Source organism: Marmota marmota, unplaced genomic scaffold, assembly GCF_001458135.2.
Source record: "Marmota marmota marmota unplaced genomic scaffold, marMar, whole genome shotgun sequence".
In the NCBI taxonomy this organism is placed as follows: domain Eukaryota; kingdom Metazoa; phylum Chordata; class Mammalia; order Rodentia; family Sciuridae; genus Marmota; species Marmota marmota.
In genome coordinates, this window is record NW_025999982.1 from 19,812,777 (window position 1) to 19,831,309 (window position 18,533).

The 18,533-nt window shown below is 38.5% G+C and overlaps 1 protein-coding gene across 1 annotated transcript in view; it reads right to left on the reverse strand.

Moving 5' to 3' along the window:
- Cilk1 (ciliogenesis associated kinase 1) overlaps positions 1–16,924 on the reverse strand; it is a 53,342-nt gene extending 36,418 nt beyond the window's left edge. Inside the window, exon 1 of the mRNA XM_048805733.1 lies at positions 16,788–16,924. The gene's annotated coding sequence lies outside the window, so the exon portion shown is untranslated. The remainder of the gene's footprint in view (positions 1–16,787) is intronic.
- Between the last annotated feature and the right edge of the window lie 1,609 nt (positions 16,925–18,533).

The window sequence follows — 18,533 nt, forward strand, 5'->3', positions numbered from 1 at the left end:
GGTTTCTAGAACTTGCAGTACTATTTTTGTAAACTTTCTGTTTAAAATTAGTTCAAATTTTTTTTTTTAAATTAAAAATCTAGACTATGTTCTCCTGAAGGGTATGTGTGAGATTGAGAAGCCTAAAGAAAAACAAGGTCATGACTGATTTCACCATACTCCACATATAACTGAAAGGGACTCTGGAGATCTAGCAAGGACCTACTCATTCCTCTTTCCCCTGGAACCATTTTAAGACCACTGGTTAGAGGTTTCCTCTTAAAACCCTTTAGGATCAGACTCTACAATTTCCTTAGGCAGCTCTTTACAGTGATGTACTCTGCTGCTAATTAATACATACCTATGAAGCACCTCCTATGTGACAGATCCTATATTTAAGTTCTGGGGATACAAAGAACAATAAAAATATGGTCCCCTCTTTCAAAGAACTTAGAATCTCAAAGTAGGAAATAAAAGTGGGAGGCCATATACTCCTTATGAATACAAACTAAGGTATTCCAAGTTTGGTTAGGGTGTCAGCTGTGGGAGGGGGAAGGAGAAAGTCCCCTTGGCTTCCAACTGGGTAAATCCCATGTGAGTTCAGGAGGCAGTAAGAAAACCGTGTCAAAAACAAATTAAGTCAGAAAAAGTAGGGGTTTTTTTTGTGTGGCAGATAGGGGTTCTAACATTCCAAGGAATAGAAATGAAGGCATAGGGGCTTAACCTGGAACTGGGGAGAAGGTGGGGAACATGAAACTGCAAGGAAACAATCCCTGAGTTTTATTTTGGAGGACTTTGGATGGCATTTTAAAGGCATAGGCTTTAGCAGGTGTGGTGGCATATGCCTACAATCCCAAAGATTCTGAAAGCTGAGGGGGAAGGATCCCAAGTTCAAGGCCAACCTCAGCAACTTAAATAGACCTTTAACAACTTAGTAAGACCCTGTCTCAAAAGAAAAAAATAAAAAGGTCTAGGGATGCAGCTCAGTGGTAAAGCACCCCTGATTTAATTCCTAGTATCCTCCTCCCCCCCAAAAGAGACTTCAACTGAATTCTGTACTGGAAAAGAAAAAAAATGCTATCAAGGACACTATTTGGTCAATGGGAACAACTGGAATATGGACAATAGATTAGAAAAAGCTAGAATCTGTTAAATTTACTGAAGATGATGCCAGTGTACCATCAAAAGAACACAGTCTTATTTTTGGAAAACGTACCCTGAAGAATTTACAAACAGAGGAATTTATCTGTAAAGGAATTGACAGAGTCTCCTGACTTACCATGTGGTTATGTCTTGAAAAAACCACTGTAAATTGAAAATGCATTTAATAGACCTAACATCCCAAACATCATAGCTTGGCTTAACTATCTCCAAAGTGCTCAAAACATTTACATTAGCCTACAGCTGGGGAAAATCATCAAGACTTACAAAGTCTATTTTATGATAAAATATTGAATACCTTATGTACACAAAGAGATAAAATTCATAGACATGATGGGATGTGAAAACACAAAATACAAGATCTAAAAAGTGCTGGCAACATAGTATGCTGTAGATTATCAGCTGCTTCTCCTCTGATGGTGTGCCCGACTGGGAACTGGGGCTCACTGATGCTTCTCAACAATGAGAGAGAGTACAGTAATAAATATTGCTAGGTTGAGAAAAGATCAAAACCCAAAATTCAAAGTATGGTCTCCACCTAATACATGTCACTTTCACACTAACATAAAGTTGAAAAACTCTTTAAGTCGAACCATTGTAAAGTCAAGGATCATTTATACTCTCAAGTGAGTAGAACAAAATTGTGTGTGTGTGTGCTCACCTGCACAAAGCTTCAGGGAACAAACATGGTAAAATGTTAACAGTAGGTAAATCTTGGTAAAGGATAAATTATGTTCTGAATTGTATCTCCCTCCCTCGAATTTGTAATTTAAAGCTCAAACTCCCAATGTGACTGTATTTGGAGAATGAGCCTAAAAAGATAATTAGGTTAAATGAGGTCATAGGTCATAAAGGCAGGACCCTGATAAGAAAGGATGAGTGTTGCACAGTCCCTGCCATGAGGGCCTTCTGCAAGCCATATACCTAAAAGCTAGAAGAGAGCCCTTGCCTGCAGAAGTGCAATCCTATGAGAACCTTGGTCTTAGACTTCACAGTCTCTTGAACAATGAGAAAATAAATTTCTGATGTTTAAGACACCCAATCTATGATACCTTGTTTTGGTGGCCTGAGCCAACCAAGGATATATGAAGTTGTTTGTGCTGCTCTTGTAACTTTCCTGCAAATTTCAAATTATTAATGATTAAAAGTGTTAAAAATTCTCCTCAAAATGGTACAGGAATTAAATCTTTAAAATAATAGGTACGTCTTACTAAACATTTTATTTTAGCTCAAAAAACAAAAGTGTAGGGGCTGGGGTTGTGGCTCAGTGGGGAGGCTTTGGGTTCAATCCTCAGCACCACATTAAAAAATAAATAAATAAATAAAGGTATTGTGTCCAACTAAAAAATAAATATTAAAAAAAAAAGTGTAGACTTATTTAATGTTGAGTTGTTCAGAAGACAACACTGTAAGAGCGTTCCTCTGCCTATGGTCACTATACGGTGGAGCGTTTTAGATTCAGGGTACACTTCAACATAACATAAAAAGGGCATCTGGGTCACAGCATCAGCAACCATGGCTATGCATTGTTTACTACTCTTTTTCTTCTTTCTCATATTTATCTTCATCTATTTTTTGACATAGCACATATGTTTTCTGTAGCATCATATTTATTTATAATAATTTATTTCTCTAACAAATTAAAACTTCCAACCCATCATTGCATGTCATCTCCCTTTAAAAAATAAATCACTGGAAATTTGATTTGTCAAAAATCATCTAATAAGCTATGTCTTTTATTAAAAAAAAAAAAAGGCAGCGTTGTCCTAGAGATAACATGGTCAATTAAGGTTTTATTTTGTTGTTGTCGTTAGTTTGTTTGTCGTATTTTAACCAGGGTATAACATAATCAAGATTGCACTTTATAATCCAGTTAGAAAATTTTAATTCATGTTCAAGCAAAGCTAATTTAAATTAATTTCTTCATGTTTAATTTTTTGTGTATATAATGAAACCATGTCATAATTGTATGCACGTGAAATTAGTAATCAAGTGTGTGCCTTTCAGCCTTCTTCTACCCTAATTGCACAACCTTTTCTCATAGGACCTATTTTCCACTCCTTTAATTATCTTTGGCATTCATCTCTGAATCCTCACATACTTCTCCATTTCCTTGATGAATTCTGGTGACCAAAACTTAATAATGATCTATGTTGGGCTGAGGATGTGGCTCAGTGGTACAGCGCTGGCCTACCAAGTACAAGGCCCTGAGTTCAGTCCCAGCACCACAAAAATAAATAAACACATAAAGATTTAAGAAATAATAATAATGATCTATGTTAGAGTGATAGTTCTTTTTTTTGCATTGGCATGACCAATTATTAATAAATAATAATCTACCAATTATTACTAAATAATAATAATAGAAATCTTTCTGTGACAGCTAATGCCTCACTTAAGATGTATAATTAGATCAAGATTTTCCTAGATTATCATGGAGAAAACTGAATGAATTGAAAACTTTACTGAAATGGAGATAGATTGGGTCCCCCAACACAATGGCAAACACCTGTAAAACACCAGCTACTCAGGAGGATGAGGCAGGAGGATCCCAAGTTTGAGGTTAGCTTGGGCAACTTAGCAAGATCTTGTCTCAAAATAAAAAAGGGCTGGGGATGTAGCTCAGTGGTAGAGCACCCCTGGGGTTTTATCCAGTATTGCCAAAAAAAAAAAAAAAAGAGAGAGAGAGAGAGAGAGAGAGACAGACAGACAGACAGAGACATTCATTCAACACACAGTTACCCTAATATTCCTCCTTGCTACAGTTTGTCATATTATCAAGGAACAAAATTTAGTTATTCTGGCAAGATCTTACTCTTATCACAGCACAGTAGTTGCTTTCTAATGTGTTGTTTCAGGTAATTACATAACAATTCTACAACAGATTAGTGTCTCTTTATATGCCAAGTTGACAGTATAAAATTCTAGTCAAATTTTACTGAGATGCTAAACATTATACAAGGCTTTGGGGACACATTAAGGATATAAGATAAGAGTCTTTCCTTTAAATAATTCACATCTGACACATAATAGAAAGTGATGAGAGAGAGGAGCCAACTCTTGAAAGGACGGGAGAGATCAGACAATCCTTTAGAGAAAAGACAGTGCTGAGATACTGAAGAATAAGCAATGTTCATCACTAGAAGAGAGAAAGGTGGAAAAAACTGTGCAAACGATTGGCAGGTAAAAGAGCTTCACATGCTCACAGGAGGGCAAAAGCCTAATGGTTCTTACCCTCACTGAACATTAGAATCACCTGGGGAACTTTTAACATCTACTGATGCCCACTTCTACCCAAGAGGCAGGTCAAGAGTGGGCACAGAACTTTGGTAGCTTTGAAAGCTCTCCAGGTGAGGTTAGGGCACCAAATCAATGGAAGACAGTGGAGAAATAGCAGGAACCAGCTAGAAACTCAGGGCAGGGACTAATTATGAAGGATATGTGTATCATGTAGGAGTTTGGTCTTTATTCTGCAGAGGAAAGTTCTCCAGAGTCTTTAAGCACAGAAACAGCAAGAGAAGGATCCCTATGGAGATTAATAGATGTTAGAATTCAGGCAGAGAGAGTAGTTAGAGGGCTACTGTAATAGGCCAGGTGATACATGAACAAAGGCACTAGACTGGGTGAATCTGAGATACCTAGGGACATTCACTTTGGGATAGGGAATGTGTGGGCATGTGCTTTTTGGCAATGTGAAGAGATGTGGGTTCTGATTTCTAGGGTATTGAATTCGAGGTATGTATAAAAGCTCTCACCAGAAATTCTCACAAGGCGGCTGCAAACAGGTCTAAGGCTGTTCTATTTAGTTCTTACTAGGAACACAGCATTCAGACAAGGCTAATGGACTGCACAACTGTGGAGTATTGCATTCACACAGAACACAATGTAAATGTTCCCAGCAGAGTTAAACAACAGGGCAGCCCTGGGCTCAGACCTAGGGATGCAACAGTCTCATCACATCACTGAATTCCTGTTCAATTTCAGATGCCAACTGCAAGAGAGAGAGAGTAAAGAACATAATGAGGGCCTAAATGAAAACACAAGAAGAGTAGATGAAGAAACACAGGATGCTAGAGGCAAAGGAGAATTGGGGAGTCAAAATAATTATTTCAAGTATACAAAGGGACAACATAGAGAAAGATTAGCTGCATTTATGTATGAACTCATAAAATAGAACCATGATCGTTGTCACAGTTTTCTATCCTCACACTGGTGAATTAGTTCTCATACAAAGAAAAAAAAATGAAATGGTATTAGCCAAATTAGCTTCAGACAAGAAGCACTTATGAGCCCACAATCGGTTCTAAGCATATCCTAGCAAGAAGTGGTTATGTTCATGTGAGATCCCTATTTTTCAGTTATTCATCATTTTTGTGGTGGCCCAAATATGTTGACTCATGTCAAAATCAGAAAGTAAAGAAAAAAAAACTCATTGTTGCTCTGGGAAAACAACAGGGAAATTGGACAATGCCCTAGGGAAAAGAAGGGAGCTCTGGCAGATGCCATTGCTTGTCTACCCAACAGCCACATTACCCTTATTGCTTAGTTTATAGAACTGATTTTATTCAGAATTCAACATAGTTAGGCTCAGGAGCCCCCTACTCCTGCTCCAGGGTATAAACTAGATAAATCTAAGCCAAGCAAAGCAATTGTACTTACTACTGAAAGCTGTTTAGGACTATAACTATGGCTCTCACTTATGGGAATAAAAGGAAGTGAGCTGGTGAGGGAGAGGAAGGCTTCTAAGAAGGAATCCACTCCCTGATAAAAACAGTTGACCCTTTGTATCATTTCCACCATGAGCATGGTTGTGTAAAACTGTATTATATAGGGCTTAGAAAGCCTGGTGACTATAAGAAATCAACTCTAAAGATAAGAATTCTGTCCACTGAGGATGAACAAAGAGGCTTAGTCCTCCATGACATCAGTGGGCTGCTGCATGATCTCTGAAAAAAAAAAAAACTGCCTTTGAATTCTTGCTAGATGACCTAATTAAAGGTCTTTGTTGCCACAGTCACTATTAGTCTATCAAGTACAGCTGATTGCATTCCAGATACAGCAGGCTAAGGTTTCACTCACAAAGGAAATGCAATACAAAATTCTACACAGGGGGTGATAGACCTTGATAGTTAACATAGTTTTAAAGGTATGTAGCTGGAGACAAATTAGAAGTAATTCTCTATTAGCCTAAGGTTCATTTTTAACCCACCATTATGTGCTTCCATTTTGGAAGAATATCTAATATAAAAATGACATAAACCAATGTGATACAATAAAGAATGTTTAAAAAAAAAAAAAGGCCCTGGGTATCATTCAGGGTTACCTGGACAACTAGCTAGCTGGAACTGAGGCTTCTGTCTTCTACCTGGGTTGTTTCTAAACCAGACTTCCTTTGGAACTTTAAGTTCCCCACAGGGTGAGCAGATGTTCTCCCAGAAAACTGCTATCCACAGCTGGCATCTAAACTCAGACTGCAAATTCTCTGATTATTCCCCCTCAGACAGGACTGTTCTCATGCCCACATGGCATGTTCAACAAAGAAGGTGGACCAGTATGGCTCTTTATGAAAATGATAAGAAACTGCAACCTCCATTTCTTTCTTGCTACTCTTGATTTGAAAGTTTCTCCAGTAGAACCTCTTCCTCAATCCATGCTGCATGAGCTTCTAGAATCCGCCCCAACCCTGTAACATGGCAGGTGGCAATCATGAATGGATCATACCTTGCATGACAAGTAGAGTCCAGTGGGGCTCATTCTCCATGTCACTGATGAAATTTACCACAGTTATCAGCACAGCTTATGTCAAAAGCAGCAAGAGAAAACAACTCTCAGGTTTAAGCAGGAAAAAAAGGCTTTAGCACATTAACAACTATTTTTATTGTAATTCTTCTTTGATATTTAATGGGAGACATCTAAATCTAGAGTCCGTTCTTTAAAGAAGAAAAAAAAAATACCAAAGATGTAAAATGCATATGTGAAACAGCTATTTTTAAGTTGTATTCCTAGATAGATTTTATTGACCCAAAGTTTTGGAGTGCTCTTTTAAAAACAATGACCACAAATATACCCTGTGTCTTCAATTATATCTAACTCAAGTTTCAATTCAGTATAGAAACAAAGCACTACCATGCCACTCTGGTTCCACTCAAGCATATCTTGTCTACTCCTTTCTACATCTACCCATAAGTCATTCCACTTACCCCTCAGTCCAAAAGTAGAAGGCAGTTTCTACCACTGGGTTCTTTACAACTTGGTAAAAAGACTAACACATATCTTTTCTATGATTGTGAGGTCTACCCACATTTGTGTTGTATGATATAAAAATATGTGAAAAATTTATTTTTATAGAATATGTATTTCAAGCCAAGCACAGTGGCACATGACTGTAATTCCAGCAACTCGGGGAAGCTAAGACAGAAGGATTGCAAGTTTGAAGCCAGCCTCAGCAGAAACCCTGTCTTAGTGGTAAAGTACCCTGGGCTAAATTCCAAGAAAATAAAAAAAGAAAAGGAAAAAAAAAAAAATATATATATATATATATATATATATATACACACACACACACACACACACACACACACACACCCATATTTATTTATTTATTTCACATATACAGGAATAGCTGAAATAGGTTTAAGAAGTTAATTAACATTCTCCTTAACTTCTTAATTAAGAAGTTAATTAACATCCCAAAGACACACAGTTATCTAAATTATACAGCACTGGTATTCATTCATTCAAAATTGAGTACATTAGAAATAAATGGAAGTGGTTTGGGAGGTTGAGGTAAGAAGATTACAAGTTCAAAGCCAGCCTTAGCAACTAAATAAAGGCCTAAGCAACTTAGTGAGAATCTCTCTCAAAATAAAAAATAAAAAGGGTTACACACGCTAGTACAATCCCTGTACAAAAAAAAAAAAAAAATGAAATCAGAAATCTATGCTTACCCAATGAACACAAGGGCTTTCCTTTTTGAAGTATAGAGGATTTCTATTTAACTTTGCACAGTGGACTGAACTTCACACCTCTAGCCTGAAATCTCCACATACATGACATTAGCATATGGAGTTTTCACATTGTATGACCATAGGCCACAAATGGGCAGTCTGGGTGGTGAATCCAGAAGTGTGTTTTGAGTCTATGTTTAAAAATAACAAAGTTCATATATAAATCCAAATTTGGGGTTTCCCTGGAAAACCAAAAAGCTAACAACACAGGGTCTTTTGCCCTCCATACCAATAGAAAGCTAGAGAAATGCTACTAGCTTTGTGGCTGGGTATGCTCTGCAGTTCTTCAGGACCCTATCTTCCCTGTTGTCAGGTGCCATTGTTTTTTGTCTGTTTGTTTGTTTTTCAATTGTCCTTGTGTGTGTCTTCACAGCCACTTGTTTTACTAGAAAAAAAATAAATAAATTCCTGTTCCTATGCCTCTACCCAAAGTGACAAAGTAAAAGGATGAAGAAAAAAATTAAAAAAAATGTTTTTGTTTAAAGAAAAATTAAGAGAGAAGAAAAAAATGCTCTTTTTTAGAAAAGAAGCACTATTTCTGACCATTTGATAAGCACACACGCAGCTTCTTGAGTCTCTTCTATTTCCTCCCTACTACTGAGTGTGTTTAAGTTCAGCTCCTGGTATAGACAGCTAACACTGCCAGGAAGAAAATGGAATGTAGGGGCCCATTCATTATCTTGGGAATTAGCATGTCAGAACCAGCATACTCCTAAATACCACTGAGTCACAGAGTTAACCTGAATGAATCACTCATTATAACTAATACACACAGAGTAATAAGCCCAAAATTCAATGATAATAACCAGTAAATCTGCAAGGGCCTTTAGTAGCACTAAACAGCCTCAGTAGATGCAAAGTGAATGCAGATGAAGAGGGACTGGGTCCCAGTTTTCACTCAGCACTAGCCAACTATAACTTCTTAGGGCACTTCTTAGTCTCCAGGTTTACTTTTTCAGTGGAATCAGGCATTGGACTCAATGATGCGAGGTGATTACCTCCTTGAATGCTCTGTGATTTTGTGAAGCTAGAGTTTGTCTAAGATGGATAAACATTTCCACTTTTCTCATCCCATGCACAAAGGCTAATGAAGAAGACAGGGCTCTCTATGCTATGCAATGTCTCTCAGTCAAGAGAGGAACAGGTACCCCAGTGCCTCAGCCAGGCCCCAAAGTTAAGAATCGCTTCCTTTTCTTCCATCAGTCCAGCTAACGCATAGTTTCCAGGGCATCCTGTTCAACCCACACAGACAGAAATAGCTAAGGGTCCTCACCCATGACAACACCTCACCCTTCACCTCACTGCAGCTCCTGCCTCTATGGTGAGTGACTCTCAAGCTAGTCCTCTGCATGTCCACCAGAAGGCAACCTGTACCACCTTTGGCTTTGTGTTTGCACACAGCAGGTCCTCAAAGACTGTTTGGCCCAAATTTGAAGTTTAAACTTAGCAATTTATTTTCTGTACCTCCTTATATAAGTACTTCAAAACTCTCAGTGCTTCTATTTCCTCATGTCCAAAGTAAAGATCAGAAAATTGTTTGACTTGAACAGAAATGTTTTGAAGTTCTGAAGTGGAAAAATAGTAAATACCATAGAATGCTGGGGGCCCTCAATCACAGAGAGGCCTCTCTATGCTACCAGATCAGGTCTTTGGCCTTTGGGTAAGGCTGTATCCCACAAACAGAGAAAGGATTCTAGCAAATTTGAAGTACATGTTATGACTTTCCTTGCTAGGCTATATTGGGGAAGCCTTCCTGTTGTCCTCTGCCCCAATTCCCTCCCCTCAGCTTCAATCCTCAGTGGAGGCAAAGAACATCTGTTCATGACCACCAGTTGACTAACATCAGGGGCCCTGCTCATTCATAGCCCAGAAAACAAGCTGGGAGCCAGGACAAATGTATTCTGTTTTTTATTTTGAAATCCTAATAGTCATGGGATAAATGTCACAATTATATGGTTTTTTTTTTAAAGATCACAGACATAAAATTATGTGCAAACTTGGGATTCTTTGGGAGTTGTGATTTACCAAGCACATTTACACTCTTCAGACCCTTAGAAGAAGTTTGGCTACCTAGTCTTAATCACTGTACACTGAAAAGATTCTGTTATGTTCATCTGTCCTCATAAGAAACCTGGATTATGTGAAAACTTCATAAATGACCCTTCTCATGATATTTTTGAATTCATTCTACCTTTACAGGCTTATAACTACACTTCACATTCTAGGTTCAAGTGTGCCATAACTTCATAAGAGTGAATAAATTATTTTAAAGGGGTACTAAAAATAGTAAGTATAGCTTGTTTATGACTCTAGGGTCTAATTCTTCTGTCCATACACATTTTGGCAAACAAATCTTTTATGCATTTTGCCTCTTGGAGGAGTGCTTTTTTCTTCATTGAGAACAACAGCTAGCTACAAGGCCAAATGAACTTATTTCTGTGGAACTTGCTTTATCTTTACCTTGACAGAGGACTTCACTCAAGATGTTTTCAGTTATTGCCTCAACTAGATGCTAACAGAAGACAATCAGTTATTCTGGTGTGCTTTCTATGCCCAAGAAACTGCTTCATACTTTTTTCCCCTACTCCTCTAACCCCAGCTTCTGAGAAAAGAATTCCTCACGCGCCAAGTCCTAATCTTCTAAGAAGGGCCTATGGCTCCCCATCACTTCTCCTGTACCACCAAGGGTGCTCATGCCCCACGCCTGAAGGAAAAATCTTCGATCACCTGCAGATGATTTTCAACTATGACACATAGGTGGCTTTTGTGGAATGTGAAGAACTAAAGGAAGAGCAAAATGTTCGAGGGTTAGAGAAAAATAACCTCATCTGGAGTTGTGTGAAACTGGATAAGCTGGGATGAGAGCTCCCCAGCTTAACAAAGAGCAGCGAGGGAGGCAATAATCTCACTCCAACTTTTTGCCACCCCATGTTTTAGAGGTGGGCAGGGTGGGTGAGATTAAGATGGGGGAAGGGACAAATAAAAATATCATATATTCATAATCTATACAGATATTACACATTTAACTAAGGAGTGGACCTCATTATAAGGCACTTCACTACCATATATAACAAATAAATCAACAAATCTATTAAGGAAGAAACAGGAACTTAATACAAGAATAAAACAGAGTAGGGGTAAGCAAACTTATCTGTGAAGGGCCAGTGACTATTTTGGGCTTTGAAGACTACATGTCTGTCACAATTACTGAACTCTCTTGTTGTAGCGCAGAAGCAGCCATAGACCGTACATCAATAAATGGCTTCACCGTGTTCCAAGACAATTTTATTTACAAAAAACAGGCAGCAGGTAGGATATAGTCCACAGGCCATAGCTTATCAACCCGTGAAATAGGAATCCCACATATAAGCAAAAACATTTTTGCTTACTTCAGCACTTTTCATATATAGCTTATTTACTTCCAGGTTACAGGGTCACCTACACAAAAGTGTGTTTATCACCAGAACATAAGCTCTATGGGAATAGAAATTTTGTTATGTTCACAACTGTATTCCTGATATCTAGAAGAGTATCTAGCATACAGTTGGTACTTATGGGTTCTCATAAGAAAGATGTATTAAATGAATGAGTGAATGAATGAATGAGCAACTATAGACCTCTGAAGGTAATTCTGATTATTGCTGATTTTCCTGTACCATGAAATTCACCCCATTGCCATCCATTATGCCCTCCTTTTTCTTTTTTCTTTTCAAAATTGAATAATGATAGTGAGACTAAGGTACCAAAATATGAGTACTTCTAAAAACATAACATTAATTTGGAAAACATTGGCTTTTCAACAGTTAACAGAAAGACATGTATATCTTGCTTTCCTCTCATTCAACTTTGTTTTAGTTAAATCATTCTGATAAATTCACTTTTAAAACAAAGTTAATATGCAAAAAGACAAAACCATTAACTGGTATATTCTGGGAACTTCAAGTTTATGCAGATTAAGGCTGAATATCCCTATCCAAAATGCTTGCCATCGGAGGTGTTTCAGATTTGGGATTTTTTTCCCAGATTTTGGAATATGTGCATATTAAATGAGATAGCTTGGGGATGGGACCCAAGTCTGAACATGAAATTTATTTATGTTTCATATATATTGTATATACATAGTCTGAAGGTAATTTTATACAATATTTTGAGTACACCTGTATTTTGGCTGCCATTTATCACATAAAGTCAGGTGTGGAATCTTCCACCTGTAGTATTAGGTTGGTGCTTAAAAAATTTCAGATTTTGAATTTCTGGGTTAAGAATGCTCAATCTTTAGTAACATTCATGGTCTTGTCCAATTAGTAGTTAGACATTACATTACACCATAATACTTTATCCTTGTGGTTCTGGGGCATTTATCTTTTAAAGCAGTCACAAGGGCAGTCACATATCAACAGCACTTCATCACAGGTCATTCTGTACCCACAGAAAGGTTAAAAATCGACTTTGAGCTTTCCTCAAAAAAGTGTGGTTCTCCCAATTCTCAGTTATCATGTCATAGATTTTATCAAGGGCCCAGTACAGAACTCCATCGTGGTGGAGAAAGAACCAAGTGAAATGTGAGGTTCTACGGTGGCTATTTCATTTCAAAAATTGAGTTAGGATGACAAACTTAAAGTTTAGGAAAATTTTTAAAGTATGATAATAAATAACTGAATGTTAATTAGGGTAGATTTGAAAGCTAAGTTCAGTATGATCTAAGTTCAAAGCATAATGTTAAGGAAACCCTCAGACCATAAAATAAAAACTCTTTTTTTTTCTTCCTGTAAGGGAACTTAATGATCATCCAACATTCTCACTTTGAAAGATGAGGTTCAGAGACTCAACAAATAACAAAAGAACCTTTGTTATCTTCAGAAATAGCATATTTTTTAAATGTGTGAGTATATCATATTTTATTCTACAAAAGATGTACCACAATGCCTCTTCCTTTCTTTGGTAAATGTATGTGAATATTTTGCTAATCCTGAGCCCAAACTTCATAAGTCAATCTACATAGGCTATGACTGTAGCCTGCACAGCGAGTCCCACCATGAGAGAGGAATTTCTTCATGAGAGGGGGACTATCTGCATTTGTCAATGAAGATTTCAATGTTCAAGGCACAGCAAGTGAGACACTTAACGTACAAGGACACTTCAATTTCCCTGCAAGGAAATCAGGAATGGAGGCAGCCTTCTGCTTGTATTAAATATTTCCCCAAAATTTGTTGAACAGTGGTAATTTCCTAACATCAGTCAGCAGATCAAGAGGAGCAGAGTCTGAGCATGAATGCACACAGAACCTCAGTTTTCATTTTCAGGTGACTCTGAGTGGCTTCTTTTACTTTTCTTCTCTGGCTGCAGTAAAAACATCTCTGATTTTCTCCCTGCCACAATATTTCCTTAGAATTTTAATGCTATTTGTTCTGGAAAATTACTTGATTCACCAAATTATTTTTACAATGTAATTTTCTAGAACATATGTATTTTTATAAGAAAGTTAAGGCTATGATCCAAAGGTAAGCACAGCTACACACTAGCATACAGTTGACCTCAAGACAACATAAGTCATTCAGGACACACCTCTGTATATTCTCCTAGTCACCCACATCACCCATAAATACCAAGGGTCACAGGAAGTAGATTGCTGATATTCTAGTCATAAGGCCTTCTCAGAATGCCATGGCTAAAGAATGTTGATTAAAGAATCAACAGTAAGTGAGATACTATTCATATACTTACATATAAAGGTCACAATACACAGAAACTGCCCAAAAACCACAAGTAAGTAGTCCTGCATAAATCATATACTCCACAAGAAGAAAAATGCTTTTATAAGGGCAGACATCAATAGAAGGGTTAGGTACATCTTTAACTCAGTAAGATCCTATAAAAGAAAATGGAAGAGCTTGCTGCAAGAGCAGAAGTTAAAAAAAAAAAAATTTTTTTCTTTTTTTTTTTTCCAAAGGCAGAGTGTTCCTGGCAAGGTTCAGATGGAAAAATAGCAACAGATCCCAGAAGCAGAGCTGTAGCCAGGAATAACTTAAGCTCAAGTCATATTCAGTAAGGGCAGAATAATACTTACTAAAGATTCACAGCATAGTTACCCTGATCCTCTGGGCCTCTTGGCTGACCCATGACTTATGGTCTATTACAAATCTGACCATAAACATTTACTAAATATACGCCACATATTCAGAACTAGTCATTGTCAAGGGAGGAACAGAACTTCGTCAGGTGGATGGCAGTTACTGATTAGGCACTGTAGACCACCTTCACACCACAATTGGCTGGGGAAAACATTCCTCTATTTTACACTCAAGAATCGTAATGCTAGAAAAATTCCACATGGCCACGTGACTAAAAATAGTAGTCAAGCCCTGACCACAATTCTGCCTGACTCCAAAGCCCACAATACCACATTACTATGCATAAAATATGGCTCCTGACCTAAAGAGGCTTAAAATAACCTAAGTGAATTAGAGATCAATACAGGCAATGTAATGAAGGGCTAACAAACAAGTATCTCAAGACTTTAAAGAAAGAGAAATGAATACTTAGAGAATATGATAAAAAAGTAGGACTTGGACTCCTCTCCAAAGGATGGAGTTGTACAGAAGAGTGGAGAGAAGGAAAGGAATTTCTAGAGAAAGCAATATAAATGACATTTCAGTAGAAACAAGACTGGGCCTCTCAGGACAGAAAGAAAACCAAAAGAATCCTTTGCACAAAGAAGGGTGAGGCCCATTATGAAAAATCTTGAAAAAAATCAGACATACTAGAATTGACTTGAGATAATAGATCATGGAGAGGAACTAAAGTTTGCAAGGCCAGAAGAGACATGATAAAAGGATCATTTAAGAAAATTAGATGGGCAACAGAAGGCTGAAGAGCCCAGAGAAGGAAGCTTCTCGTTCATTTGTTCATTCATTCATTGGGCAAACATTTATTGAAGGCTCACTAAGAGTCAGTCTTGGGAGGCTGAATAAAAGGTGGATCCAGTGCTGTAGGAGAGGAAGTGCGAGGGCAGAAGTAGAGTACAGAGGGAATGATCTGTAGAAAACATGTTTCAAAGGTCTTGATGACTTGATAATACAAAGGATGTCAGAAATGAAGGAGAAGATCATAAAGGGAAATTCCAAAGTTTCAAGATTGACATAATTTCCACCTTTACTAGGAACCTCAAAAGGCAACGACGATAAAAACAAACAGCAAACAGGGAAAGTATGAAAAGGGCTTTGATGATGTTGAAAAGTCAATAAATAAAACTCCAAATGGCCTGTTCATTACCCTGGTAGTGCCTGTACACGTTGTAGGGAAGAAACTTCAATGAGGAAAAACACTTCTTTGTGACTGCTGTAAATGCTCTTGCCTTGGCAAGGAAGAGCGGTTGTGCTTACCCAGGAAGCTCTATCAAGCCTCCAACACGGGCCTTCCACCATCTGAACCATGGCTGCCCCCTTCCCACCCAGCCACCATTTTGACTTGGCAGAGGGGACAAGACAAAGTGGAAAGGGAGAAACCAAAAATGTGCAGGGTCACTATAGAGTTAGACCTTAGGGATTGGGATGGGAAATGGTACAGGATGTCATTTAAAATAAAAAATCCCAGCACTTCTCTCATTTCTACACCCACTTCCTACGGTTTTATAATTCTTGGTCCTCAAATAGATAGGAAGAGGGTTTTTGTTTTTTTTTTGGTAAAGATTCTTTACCAAATTGTAGAGCTTTGTTCCGAAACTATTTCAAATGTGCATATTTATGCATATATTAACTCCTTGCACAGTTAGGCATATGGCTGAGGCACAAATTCTTCTTAATAATTTATATGTTAATCAAATTTAAAACTCATTTAAATTTTATATTCAGCATTGGCACCACTCACTATTGAGGCACACCCTGAAACCCTACTCACTAGGAAATGAAAACTGTAACTATCAAACTTCTATTAATAAAGAGTGCTGAAGGCCAAAAAAATAAATTAATAACGAACATCAATACCTTAGAAAAATCCAGTCCGCTGGCAAAATTCAGGGTGGTATTCCCTCAGCCTAGCCCAGCTTTATAGCAAACACAAAATTTTACTTAGTTATAAGTGGGAATGAATGTTCTTCTCAGCAGAATGATGCATTAAACTACGTTCTACATAAGCTCTTACTGTTGTTGTCAAAGTTTAAAAGGCCAACGTTACAAAAGAAACAGTTATTCAGTCAAATCCTTCAGTCTTCTTCTCAAAACATCTACTCAGGTTAGTAAAACAGAAATCAGAGCAGAAAGATATTCAGTGAAAAATGGTTGCAAATAAGTATGTGGGGGTTCTTGCTCAGACAGACCCCTTGCGGGACAGCCAAGGGCCTAGTTAAGAAAATTGCAAGACCACGTCCTCAACATCCCCGGAGAGGCTTCAAGAGGGCCAAGATCTTCCCCCCTCTCTCAGAGGAAAAGGTAAACACACCCATCAAAATCGTCCAGAGTTTTCATGCCAGGAGAGAGACACCCATACAACCGCGGTTTCCGAGGAACCACAGCGGCTTAGCTTCTTCCTGCCCCCCCAGGCTTCGCGGGGCCATCGACAGGGGACCTCAGCTGCCCCAGCCCACTCCCCACCGCGCCTGGCAAGGTGCGGGGTGCAGCCCCTCCATCCACGAGCCCCACTTACTGGCGCCGCGGACTCAGGCGGGGGCCCGCCCCTGCGAAAGCGCAGCTCGTCGGCGAGTGGGGCGCCGCCGCCGGCCCGGGAACTGGCAAGCGGGGCGATGCCTGCTAGGATGGGCCGCAGGCTCCGCGCAGGGACGCCCGGCAGGTCCGGCGAGTCGCCCGGGCCGCGGAGCGCATGGCAGTGCAGCTGGAACCCGGCTGCTCTCCAGCCTCCTTCAGGAAAACAAACAAAAGGCAGGGTGGCTGCTAGTGAGGACGACCGGCCGCTTTCCCTGGGAAAAGTTACCCTGCAGCTCCCCTCGCTGGCCCTGCGCGTCCCTGCAGCGCGGCCAGTTCGCCCTGCGCCCGGCCGAGGAGGCTGAGAGCTCGGGGACCGGCTGCCCAGGACCCGAAGTCCACCTACAGATCGGCTGTCAAGATTTAGAAATGGAGACTGTCGCTGCATGCTCTGAGCACCACTAATTAAAGGTAATCCGGCTGAAACATGTTCCTGGTTTTAAAAAACGTAAGCTGAGCGACATTGTGAGTGCAACCAGTGCCATTGAATGGTACCCTCCCAAATATTTAAAACAGCAAATTTTGTTATATATATTTTATAATAGAAAAATGTTTAAAATAAAAACTCAACCAATTCACTGTAGCATTCCCTTGAATCTTTAAGAGTGTCTACAATATTAGCATCTTTAACTTAAAAGACTGAATTCCTTATCCAGGTTGGGAGGCTTAATACATGTCCTCTACATAATATTCGTTCTTTCTGTGCTAGTTATGTTTCATCTAACACATATGCCTTTTAAACATATTATCTTTTTCACAATTATATTATAGACTTTACCTTAAATCATAAGGCTTGGCTGTGAAGCACTTTATAAAAAGAAATTGCTTTCAGATCCCTCGTTTAAATTTACCTAACTGTTGCAAGCCAGTGCGTCTCAATCATTTTCAGGAGCAACCAGAATCACCTGGAGGGCTATTTAAAACAAATTTGAGGGACCTACACTTGGCGTTTCTGGTGTTGATGTTGCTGGTCAGGGGAATCAGACTTCCTTAAACAACACAATTTTAATTAACAAATCAGTAACTCTTCAACACATTGAGGATTTTTCTCTGAGTTTAAATTTCCCAGTTCATCACTATATCCCTCCTCTTTCTCCTGTTGAAGAAACCTACTAGTTGGTTAAGAACCCTTAGGTTTCCTCTCCCAAGGGATAAAGGGTCATCCTACTGGGGAAACATATAACATTTATCTACCTTTGTGTTTACTTAGCAATAGCCAAACCATATGGCAAATGAAAATTGCAAATCATCATCAGTGAAAACATAGGGAGACAAGGAGTCTAATGAATCATATACTACTCCTATGAAAAACAATTTTTAAAGTAACTAAAATGATTAGTTTTTAGTCTAATTGTCCAGGCAAGTCTACCTCACAAATGGAACAAACTTTCTGGAAAAATTACAGCCCTGTAAATACAATATGACAAAATACAATCCTGTAATGAGGGCTATTTGATACAGTGGAACTGATCTAAATGAGAAAACTAATAACTGTGAAGTATAACAGTATTTTAATAAAACGGGTATTCAACTTATCTTTATAAATATTTATTTTTATTATTTAATTACTTGCTAGAATAACAAAAACCATCTGTGCTAATTGACCAGACCACCTTAAACATGCCACACTTTTCAATAGTTCTCAAACTATTTCAAATCCCATTCTTCGTTTGCAAAATTGATATTTAGA